General features: G+C 38.2%; 1 protein-coding gene across 5 annotated transcripts in view; it reads left to right on the plus strand.

The window, feature by feature from the left end:
• Nucleotides 1–12,384, plus strand: part of LOC102779219 (pleckstrin homology domain-containing family A member 7-like) — a 132,009-nt gene that overhangs the window by 16,823 nt on the left and 102,802 nt on the right. The window lies entirely within an intron of this gene.

Here is a 12,384-nt window from a genome sequence, read left to right on the forward strand (position 1 = left end):
GCCCTCAGTTAGAAATGGAGTTGTGCTTTACAGCGTAGCAGCTAGAAAAGAAGATATGAAAAGTAGATTCATGTAGATTTCTTTCTATTTAAACATGCTACGATGTATTCACTAGTCACAAGTCAAAATACAGATTTCTGGATTCAAGTCAAGTCAGCAGTAAATTGAGTAAATAATATCCAGTGTAAACACTGGAGTGCCTATAGACATGCAAAAGAAAAATGAATGAATAAAATGAAACTGGGGTTCTAATTTAAAACTTTGAGGTTAGTGGAGAAGACATCACCCTATCTTTAAAGCTGGAACAAAATTCAACATTATAAGGTTCATCAAGTTATAGTTTATGCCATCTGTGAAGTTTTCAAGCTGTTTTTTACATTTTAAATCCAGCTTGCAATACCATGAAACACAGAAACAAACGTCTTGTGTAGAAGAGGGAGAAAGTTGCCTCATTTTATCCTGGAGGCATTCAGAAGATGAACCTACCCACAGAAGCCCAGAGCATAACCAACAAGAAGTGCACAAGACCGAATACTTGTATATGAAGGATTCATATAAGCTCTAGAAATGCTGTAAACCTACCGCTCTAACCATATGGTAATGGGGGCAACTCTTAAAATTGCCAAAAACAGATAAATAAATACATGTGTAGATGTTTGAGAAAGGGGCCATAGTGATCACTTGATTTATGTTTGTTGTCTTAGTTGCTAGATTCAGGTCCTAATCAGTATAGCATGATGATAATTTTGTAATTTATGGTCCAGTTTCAAGTAAATAGACAAAGCAGTGTATGGTTTAGAGGGTTATTACACTGCGACTGACAAATGGCCACAATGGAAACAGTGTATGACATTGTCCATATTTTATAGAAACAATATAGAAATATTTAGGGAAAACTACAAAAGTGCTTTTCATCAGCTATCTGCCAGGCGCTGTTCTTTAATTCTCTGATTTCGTAGTTAAAATGTACAAATATGAATATGAAATATCCGTGCATATATGGAAATCAGCAGCACTGAGTGTATTATCAGTCAGCCACAGCTGACAGCACAGAACATGAGTGTTTCGTGTTTGACATTGGAAACACTTTGTTCTCTGTGTGTTTCTCCCTGCACTGGTAGTGGGAGTAGCTCTCTGGAGGCATCTAATGCTTTTAGCTTTAATGTCTGTTATGGTTGGAGAGCTGTTGCTTTTGTATCTGGAGATGTAGTCAATTATTCAGGAGGAGGATTTAGTTACTAAATACTCTCTTAAGGTGACACGTTTGATTATCACTAAAAACAACTAATAATGGGAAGGACTTGCTTTACTATTTCTCCCATTCTCCACACCTTTAAAAAAGGTCTCTGACTCACTCGCTGTATTAATATTGATCCAATCATGAGAGTAATGGCAAGCGGCTGCCACCAAGTTTCCCTGAAGAGTTTTGTCTGGTTAGATGTCAGATTTGTTTGTGCACCCACTCCAAGGACTGAACAAAGTCCCTTCTGTAGTCTGTTTCAAGGATGGGTGGTGGTAAGATCCTGTGGTAGATAAAGACTGAAGAGATTAAAGAGTAATAAAAAGATGACTCAACAGTTAAAAAAGAAAAAGAAAAGACTGTTCAGAGTTTGCGGAATAATGGATGTGTTTCAGACTTACTTAAAAATTAATAGAGTACATATATATTTTTATCCCGCTTTAAAAGGTTATCAATTTATCTTTTAGATATTTGTACCCAGCTCTGTCTTGCTGTGGCTTTTTCAGTCATGATAGAAAGAAAAGTGCTGATGGTTTTGTTATTGCTAATGCTTGATGCTTTTTCCCTGACTGAAATATCTTAACAGCTGTCAGATGAATTGCCTTGAAATTTTATACAGGCATCAGATGTCTGAATGACATTCCCATTAGCCCCAATGTTTTCTTTCTTCTGTTTTTTTTTTTTCTACAAATGCTAGCAAGCTAAAATACATTAATATGAAACCATTTTATATCTATATTTTTATGCCTCTGAGCCAGCAACAGCTGTATATAGAGGAAATATATTAGGTTGTCCTTCCATTTCTCATTAACATGATATCCAGATTGCTGTAAATTTTATTTTTGAGTGTATATACACGTTTAACTTTCAACATTTTAATAGTAATTGGTAATAAATGCATAGAAAATATCAGAAAACTTTACATTAGCTGACTTGCAATCAACCATATAAGCCCTATAACTCTAGAACTGTATACCTCTTCTTTGTTAACTCTCCACAAAATCCAGTTCCCAAAGGCACCCCAGAAAATGTATTGAATTTATTCCTGTCAAAAAAATCTAAGTTCCTGTTTAGTAGTCACTCATCATTAATAACTTGAGTTAGAGTAAACATTATGACGTAACAAATTATGACAATTGGAAACCAACTTAATTAATATCAAAACAAGTTTCAAGACACAGTCTTCAGATCCCCGTATTCATCCATTATTAGCTTCCTTGTGAAAGGGTAGCAGTCTCATGAATGCATTGCTGCTTTTGGTATACCAAAAATATGTGCTCTGTCTTTGTGGGTCTTTAGTAGTGTAGTAGGGATGAGAATGCTGCATGGCATTGAGCTTCCATCTGAGATTTGTGCTTTTTGTGCCACCATGATGAGGTAGAAATATGCTGGTTGACCCCTGCAGAGAATTTGTTTTTCCAGCTCTGGCTGCTCTTAACATAGCCACATCGTCTTTGTTTTTCAAAATCTCAATCCTTGTCCTTGGGGCTGCATTGGGCTCTTGTTTCTGTCCAAACAACTGGCTATTCATATTATAAAGTTATATTTTGTAAGACTCAGCAACTTTGAAGTCCTTTTTTAAAGAAGCTGAAATCTCAATTTTCTTACTCTGGTATGTCAACCAGCCTCTAGCACTTAGTTCTAATATTTCTATATATATATTTATATATATATGATTGCTTTTGATTGCAGACTCTTTATGCAAACTTTTGGACAATAAAAAGTCCTCATGGCTTGTGTGTCACAATCAGTAGAGGTGCTCTTACTATGGGCCACTTTATTCTCAGGCAGTATTTCTGCTCTGCATCTGCTTTGACCCCGTACCTGAAAATATTTTGCAACTTTATAGATGAACTTTATGGCTTGAAAACCTCTATAATTAGCAACATTTAAGTATCTGTCTGCTTCTGTATGCTCTAAACTATTGACCTTCACAGTATGACTCTGTGACATTTCCAAACAATTGGAAGGCAATGACAGAAAGTTTAGCAAGTGGACAATTTACCCATTTCTTTTCTTTTTCTTTTTTAAGGCTTAGTTTAGCCTTTGTTCATGCATAACGCTCCACACTCTGTCTTACAAAATTGCATTTTGAATGCCTCAATTAAACCACCACCATATAATTACACAGGTTCATTATAGCGAACACTGAGTGGTGGTTAAAAAATAACACCTTATTCTAGATGTATTTTAATGAACAGAGAATAAAACAATTGTTTTAGATACCTTTGATTTGCCAACATATGGGTATACCTTTTTTATATAATATATAAAAAGTCCCCATCTAACCCCTGTGGGTGGTCTTTATCCTTCAAGCTTGGGTAGTCTACCAGAGGCCTGGGAGCTTGAGGGTTCTGTGCAGAAGGACTGCACTCTTTTGGACAAAGATCTTGGATGTTGATCCTGTGATCTACTGGAACCACTGTTCTAGCTTGGGGGTCACTGAGTGCTCTGAATACCACTGGGACAACTGTTGCCTTCATCCTCCACATCTTCTCCTCTCTCAGCCTTTGGTACTTCTCTAGCTTCTTGTATTCCTTCTTCCTGATGTTGATATCACTCGGTATAGCTACATCTATCACTGCGGCTGTCTTCCTCTGCTTGTCCATCACTACTATGTCTATCTCCAGTTTTTCTTTATCTGAAAGTCTCACAGGATCTTAGCTCGGTCATGCTCAACCACCCAGCCATTTTGACCTCGGGACTTCTAGGCCATACTCGGCACACATGTTCCTGTATATCAGACCTTCCCAAAGTGTGGGGCCCGCCCCCTAGGGGGGACGCAGAGCCATTGCAGGGGGGGCGCAGCATGAAAAGGGAAAAAACCAAAAAACAACAACGCTTGGACACTGCTAGCACAGGGCACCTACACAAACGCAAAGCAGGAGATGAAGCATCGCTGAATATGTTTCCAAACCAACTTCATTCTAAGCCAAAATATGGTGAAGCATATCTTCCCTTTGGCTTCACCTGTACAAGTACCAAGGTACGTCTCCCCTGCAGAATTGGTTTTCGCTTCCTCGGGAGCACGCGCTGGGCTCTCCAAATCAGGGACAAACAGTATCCCACATTCTTGATTTTTAGTTCACAAACACTTGTTGTAATGACTAACTACTCCTGACAGTTTGGAGATGTTAGCTCTTTATACAGTAAAGTTACAGTGGGATACAAATAATATCAGGCTGATCCTGCCACGATTTGTTCCCCCAGTCTAAATCATGGACAACCAGTATCCCACAGCTGTTTATGTTTTTAAACCCATTTTGCACAGAGAGGCATTTTTTTTGAAAAATTTATTGATAGCAATGTTGAATATTATTAATAAAAACAACTACATGTAAAATAATTACACTGTGACGCCTCTGCCTTTCTAAATAGAGGGACAGTAACTGCTTGTTTATATGTAAGCATGTAAAACCTGAAGATAGAGACAAAATACTGTTTATCTGCAATTCCTCTCATGTAAGCAATAACGTGGCGCACAGCTGACGTGAAAAAAGGGCACATACCTTTGACATTGCCTGATGAACTCTGTATTCCTCGTCCACACGTAAACGCAAAAAATGAGTTTTAAAAAATCTCAGTTTTCGGTGATTTGAAACGCCGTTTACGTGTGGACGAAACAGCTGCGTTTTCACAAATACCCGTGTAGGTGCAGACGTAGCGAGTTAGTAGTTTATTTCCTTACCTACAGATTACTTGTATTTGCTTAATTGTTTACTAAATGTTTGAGGTGTGAAATAAAATGCAATTGAGCAAAATATGGGTGTGTGTGGTTGTAAGATGTGTTTGTGCGTGCGTGTGAGCGCGCATGTGCGCGCGAGGGGGGGGGGCGCGAACCTTTTTCTGTAAAACAAAGGGGGGCCCAGCGAAAAAAGTTTGGGAACCACTGCTGTATATTATGCCGGCCACTTGGTTATGGCGTTTTTGCACCTGGCTGTCATGTGCTGAATTGTCTCAGGAGCATCTTTCTGCAGCCTGCACCTGGGGTCTTGCCTCGAGTGTAGACCCCTGCCTCTATGGATCTCATACTTACGGCTTGTTCCTGTGCTGCCATGATTAGTGCTGACTTTCAGTCCAGCTTTGTCCTGTCAGTGGTAGAATTTCTGGATGTCAGTCACTTCTGTCTGCTGGTGGTACATACCACACATGGGCCTGGGTCCATGATGGTTCCTTCTTAATTCAGGTGATGTCCGAGCCAGTATGGCTTAAGCTATCTCTCTCTTGCTCATATCTAAGGTAGGCTTGGTTAACATGGGGAGGTCTATCCTAGAGACTCTTACTAGATACAGATACAGACAAGTTTAGAAGTTCCAAAGTTGTGTAGTAAACTGAACTTCAAAGGATGACCTTGAATATCCCTTTGTGTCACCATTGTCAGTAATTTTTAAAAACATTTTTTTTATTATTATTAGTCCTTTATTTCTCCAAGTAAAAAAAATCATTGAGATTAAAAATCTCATTTCCAAGAGAGACCTGGCATCATGGCAGCAAAAGTCATGCCAGGTCTCTGTGATGGTCAGACGGTGGTCAGACAGTGAGCTTTTCTTCTACTCTTGGCACTAACTGGCTTTTACTTACAAGACTCTTTGAAGGCTAACTGAACTGGGTCACGTTTGGGTGAGGAGACTCAGTGAGGGACTGGTCATTACCATTTCAGTCAGAAGTCAAAGTGATTGAGTCCAGATCAAAAATTAGGATAAAGGACATAAAGTACATGCAATATGATATCTTCTGTGTTCGGAGGCAAAGTTAATAGGCTGCAATTTATATCAATTTGAAATGCGCCTATCTTAAGCAGATCCAATGCACTGTAGGGCATGATTTCCAGTTAGCACTGCAGAGTCAATATGCATTGTGAGAACTAATGAATCTTTATTTTTTATTTGTCTCTATTGCCCTGCAGAAAAAATATTCAGCATGCAATCACTGAGAAGCAGCTGGAGGGATCCTAATTTAGAAAGCTTGATTTAAATGTCTATTTCTTGTTGTTGTTGTGTTTTTTTTTTTGTTTTTTGTTTTTTTTTTTTTTAGAAATAAAAGCAACCATTACATAAAATTTATAAATTGATTTGCATGTCAGTAAATGAAAGAAGTATTTGAGCCGCATGCAAAACATGACTTGGTATTTGGAGACTTTATTACTTTCTTAAGTGGAGAAACCCTTTTTGGGAAGTACAGCAGTAAGATGTTTCTTGTAGTTTGCAGGAGAGTGTGAGGGAGAGATTTTGGCCGACTCATCTTTACAGAATTTTGTCCCTGAGGTCCTTTGACAGCTCTTTGGTCTTGCCCACGGTGGTGGAGAGGTTGGAATGGAAGAAATGAACTTTGTGGACAGGTGCACTTTCTACACATTTCAAGTTGAAGTTAGGAGTCTCTGTGATTGATTGGTTTGTTGGTTGTGTCAAATTCCAATCTGTGGGAGCAGGGATTCTGGCGGGGTTGTAGGGGATAAGATTTTTATTTCATTAACAACATGCAAATCAATTCATAACTTTTAGGTAATATGTTTGTGGTTTTTTTTTTTTTTTTTTTCCCCCTGGATTTTTGGTTGTTGTTCTGTCTCTCTCCATTAAATTATTTCTTTGTGAGCAAACATATACATTCAGCAGTGGATCTAATATAATTATTTCCCCACAGAAGTTCAATGGAGTAAGATTAATTTCTGTTTATGTAATATCACTAGAATTACAAGCTAAATTGCCTTGCCAGTATGACTGTAATCATTATGCAAGTCAAATGTTGGCGAAACAAAGTTTAGAAATATGTTCTGTGATGTAGTAGGTAGTGATAGTTATTTTTTCTCCAAGATGAACTAATACTAGAGATGACAGAGGAGGGAAATAGGGGAAATTAAATTATTTAGGAAGCACTGGATGATGTGATGTGCTATAAGAGGTGATTGAAGATTCGTCCCTTGTTGTCACCTAAGGCATATAAATCTCTAGTTTCATTAGCTTCACTGTCACATTACAGCAAGCATAGTAAAGCTAGCAGAGGTGGGACATAACGAAGTATAGCTACTTTGTTATTGTACATATCTGTACAATAACAAAGTAGCTGTACTGGAGTATTTTTTTTAAACACAGGTATCTGTACTTCTACTTCAGTAAAGAATGTCTGTACTTTTCCCCCCTCTGAAAACAATTAAAACTGATAATAAAGATTGAACTTGATTGATTAAACCAGGATCAGATGGATAAGCTCCATAACCTCCACTACCCTAAACTGGATAGGCGATTAAGAAAATGGATGACTTTTTTTTTCATAAACTTGGTGCCCAGTTTTAACATAATGTGATAGAAACAGTACCACATTCTTTATGTGTGTTCAAAGGTGGTATGATCAGGTTTTTCTATGTCATCCATTGCATGCTAAATGTTATTATCAGCACCATACAATCTTTGAAATTTTCATATGAGGATCATTTTAGTGTTGTTATACTGAACTGATGGTGGATGTAGTCTGATAATAGCGATTATGATTAGCATTATATGCTGCCCAGTTAGTGGTCAGCACACAGATTATTTTCAGAGGAGAGAAAGAGGATCAAGACCTTTATAAAGTTTTTGTACTGTGTTACTCAAGTGTATGTTTTGAAAAGTCCAAAAGAAAAGTGTTTTTTGGAATTGCAAGAAGGAATTGTACCAGCTTGTCTGTATAGCTGCAAAAACTGTTTGACATGGATATCTTTGAAGACTGAGAATGAGCTTATGTGCTTTGATCTACAAGGAGGGCAGTCATGCTGCTTCTTTCCTTTGTGTATTAAATTCTCACTGAATAAAGAGAAGGGTGTGGGTTTTTTTTTTTCTGTTTGAATCATGTACTTTATGTTGAAGTGGATAAGTATGACGCACATGAGACTACTGTTGTGCCGGTAGCTTGCTGTTGTCCATATTTAATAACCTTTACCTTTTCACACACATTCTGTTTTTACATTTGCAAGAACATTAATACAAACATTCTGTAAATGTTATTGCTAATATGATGCTTTCTTTCTATTGTCTTTCTCCACATTACTGTATCAGAATCCCATTATTGTCAACATAATGTTACAATTTGTTTGTCATGCATGACATGCATATTTCTAGGCTTTTATATTGTGAGAATTTTAGAAGGTTTTAGTTCTGGCATTCAGAAATAACCCAGTAACACTGGATTATTAGGCTAATGGAATCAGACAAGCTTTAAAAATAGCTAAATAGTTGCTGCAGTAGACAGAAATGTGGAAGAGTCAAAAAGAAGCTACTATTTGAAATTGGAGCCCTCTCCTACAGCTGTCCCTCATTTTCTGTGCTTATCCCTTAAACCCATTTTACATCGTGGGCTAGATACAGCCCAGTTTGATCTGAAGAGGGCCAGACCAGTGAAACTCCATGCGTAAAATGAGAAGAAGTCATGATGGTTTATTGCAAAGACATTTAATATAAGCAGACTATCCTGTAACTATAAAATATAATTTTTTTTTAAATTGACACTATTAGTAAGTCCAGAGTTAGTATCTCATGAAAACACAGTTAAAGGTTCTAAATCTATACATTTCTTCACATTTTCTTAAGCTGTCCAGTGGGCTGGATTTGAGTCTTCACTGGGCAGATTCTGGCTGCTGGGCCTTACATTTGAGACTCCTCCCCCAAACTAAAGATCCATCATGTTTTTTTTTTTTTCTTTTCCAAATGTCCCACACAAACATTGAGCTGTCATGCAAGGCTTTAAGAAGCGTGCAAAACAAAATTAGATTTTTCTTTCTTTGTTACCTCCCACATACTGCCAGTAGTAGTTGTACTTAACAGGTCATTATACAATTTATTTAAGTTATTACATTTTGTTGACTTTATTTTTCCTTTCCCGAGGCTTTAATGATGTCCAAATTGAACACTAGTTGAATATACTAGTTCACTAGTATAATCCACATTATTTTTAGATTTTTTTTTTCTCGATTTATTAAACTATATTGATGAATTTCGACACATCGACGCTACATGAATTTGAAATATCAAATTGAACCTGCCACATCTGGAATAGCCTTTGGCTACAGTGAGCAGAAGACTAAACCAGAGCAACATTTAACTTTGAATCTCTCCCTGGTTTAACACCAAGTCTACTGATAAAGGCAAATCAATCACAAAGACATTTCAGATGATAAATCAAAAAAGAAGTAAATAAAGAGTGATCCTATGTGACTAGTGTGACTAGGGATGGGTACCGGTATCCGGTGCCATGATGGCACCAGTTCTGACATAAACGGTAGTAACCAGACCGAAAAGCAGCGCACATTTCAGTGCTTTATTTCGGTGCTTTATTTTGGTGCTTTATTTCGGTGCTTTTTTTTCCTGAGCTGTGATACACTTTAGATTCCAGCCAATCATTTTACGTTTCCGAGGATAGTAGGCGGGTCCAGGTACGTACGTTCTTTTAGAGCAGAGCTACAGATTAAAAATACCCAAGGCGAAGCGGTCAAAAGTCTGGCTGTACTTCACAGCAAAAGATGCAAACTCAGCAGCCTGCAACAAGTGCTTTAAGCTGATACTGTGATACTGTCAAAGGAGGTAACACCTCAAATCCGATGAAACACCATAGCGTTTTTTTAAAAAGCCGAGAAATGTGCCGTATTTGATAGCTTGCTGCGAGACTTCACACCGTGCACATCTACTGCGGGTGTGGTGCCTGTTATCGGACCCGGAGTTAGCAACATCCCCCAAAAACCGGAGGAGTACAGTCCTGGCCCCTAGCCCTGCCAGTGTAGAAGAAATGATGAGGATGATGATGATGCAGCAGCAGCCGTTCTTCTCTGCGTGAGTAGCTTAATGTTGTTCATGTGTAATTTACGTTGAGTACGCTAACCACGTTTATTAAATTAATGCATGTAAGGTGAACTAGCAAACATCATCATAGCTACATGCGGCTGTCTTCTTGTTTGATGGCAGATACTCCCTTCACCCTGGCCAAAAAGGCTAAAATGACCAAAGAAAAAGTGGAAAACAGTTAAACATGAGAGGGTTTTGGACAAAGTTTGTGTTTTTTCCATTGTTTTAGCACTGCTTCCAGCCAAGAGTGATACCATATATGCCCCATAGCTGCAGAAAAGGCTAACATTGTTATCTTTTTACAAAAAAAAAAGCTGAACATGAGAGGTTTTTGGACCAATTTTGTGTTCTCCATTCTTTAAGCACCGGTTTGAGCACCGGCACCGTTTCAAAAGTACCGGTTTGGCACCGGTATCGGATAAAACCTAAACGATACCCATCCCTAAGTGACATTGTATTAAATTGCTAAATATGTGACCACATGAGTCTCTGTTAATAGTACTGGCCAATGGACTGTGGTCTGCTGCAACTTTCTTCTTTTCAAACCAAGCATTTTAAGATTGACTCTTTAGAACAGCCAAAAGTTGGTATATATACAATTATAACAAGTAATTGCAGTTGTATTGTTTCAAATACACTTATATAAGCACACATGTTATGGCCCATTAATCTAGGTCCTATATTTTAGGTTGCTAAAATATTGTTACTGGCAAATATTCCAACTACTTGTTAATATTCTTCCACTGTAGGTAAAGCCAAGAGATGTGCTTTATACTGTGTAAACCTCTTGTTGTTCAGCACCAAAGCATGCTGTACTAATCAGGTACACAGAGATCATCATATCCAGTACATTCAAACATTTTGAAGAAACGTCTTTGCTTAGTCCTTGCTTATTTTTTTTAAACTCTGGATCAGAACAGCAATTTCTTCTAATTGTGGTGTCAGATTACAGCTTGTGAGATCAAGAGATGCGAGGCTTCAAGGCATGATGAAAGTAAGGAATTCGGGGGAGGTGTATTAATAGTAGGACTGTGTCTTCTGAGTGTGTATGTGACTAAAGATTGAAGAATCTGGATCAAAAGATCCCTGGGGGTATTGATACACTCACAGACACAGCACAGTTATTGCATCATTCGAGCTCACAAAGCTTCTCCCAAGACAGTTGAGCACATCGTTCAGATATATGAACCAGATAACAGTATACCCACTAGCAATTTATCCAGTTTTCATCGTTCCTAACAAGTCAATCCAACCCTTGCATACACAACTGGGCATTAATAATCTTCTGTTTGTATGGAGAGAGTTTTTGCAATCTGCCTGTATTTCATCCAGACACGTGGAGCTGAATCCCCATGAGTACAGGCCAGCGGTATGATTGATCTAGTCCCCCTGAGAAAGGTAATAGTCCCACCGGGCAGTATCTGAACACAGGTGAGGTGGAAAAAATGAAGAAGAGAAGAGAGATTGTGTCTTATTTCAGAATGAGAGCAAGTGTTTGTGTGGGAGAAAGTGCCGGAAAAAGGCCAAAAAACTGCTTTTGTTGCATTTGTTAACATTTTAAGACTGCAGTGGGAGTAATGGTTTAAATTTTGCAGTAGTGCAGAGATTATGAGTGCATATCTTGTCTTTTTATATTTGCTATTTCATGGGAATAGATTTGATTTTTCTATTTTTTTTCATGTGTGTGTGTGTAAAAATAAAGCATTATTTCTGAGGTGGAAATGTGCAGCGGTGTTGCATTTTAAAGGTAGAAAACCGAATCAAGGGTATTGACCACCAACTAAGTTTATTATGTTTGTGCTCCTGGGCAGTTTGCACTTAGAAAAAGATGAAAAGTGTGTAGCTGAGTGTTGTTTTTAAGAATTTTTCAGGAATATGGGCTCAGCTGTGACCTTGACAAGAGGCATAAGAAGGCGGAGGTGTTTTGGGAGATTGTGTGTGTGTGTGTATATGTGTTTTAAAGTAATAGAGGGGTTTTGGCTGTGAAAGCCAGATAAGCCAAACCACAGGCACAATCACGCTCCTGCCATCTCACCCACTGACATAATGATTCAACACAGCTGTCAAATGTCTGCCAGACAGCATCCTCTGTATGTGTGCTGTATGTGCATGCACTGCATTTCCTATAGACTTCTCTATTTGTCTATTTTTGTGAGGCATCAGTGTGTATTTATCCACACATGTGTATATGCACAAATGTGCAAATTTTTTACGTTTATCGTACATGTGTGCTGAAGATGTGCACCACCTTTCATGGTTGTCTGCGTTCGTGTGTGGGAGGATAAACTAACAAAACCAGTCCACCTGCACCTTCAAACAAGAGGAAAAAACAGAGAC

The sequence above is a fragment of the Neolamprologus brichardi genome, chromosome 7 (genome assembly GCF_056152115.1).
Source record: "Neolamprologus brichardi isolate AB-2024 chromosome 7, ASM5615211v1, whole genome shotgun sequence".
NCBI classification, from domain to species: Eukaryota; Metazoa; Chordata; class Actinopteri; order Cichliformes; family Cichlidae; genus Neolamprologus; species Neolamprologus brichardi.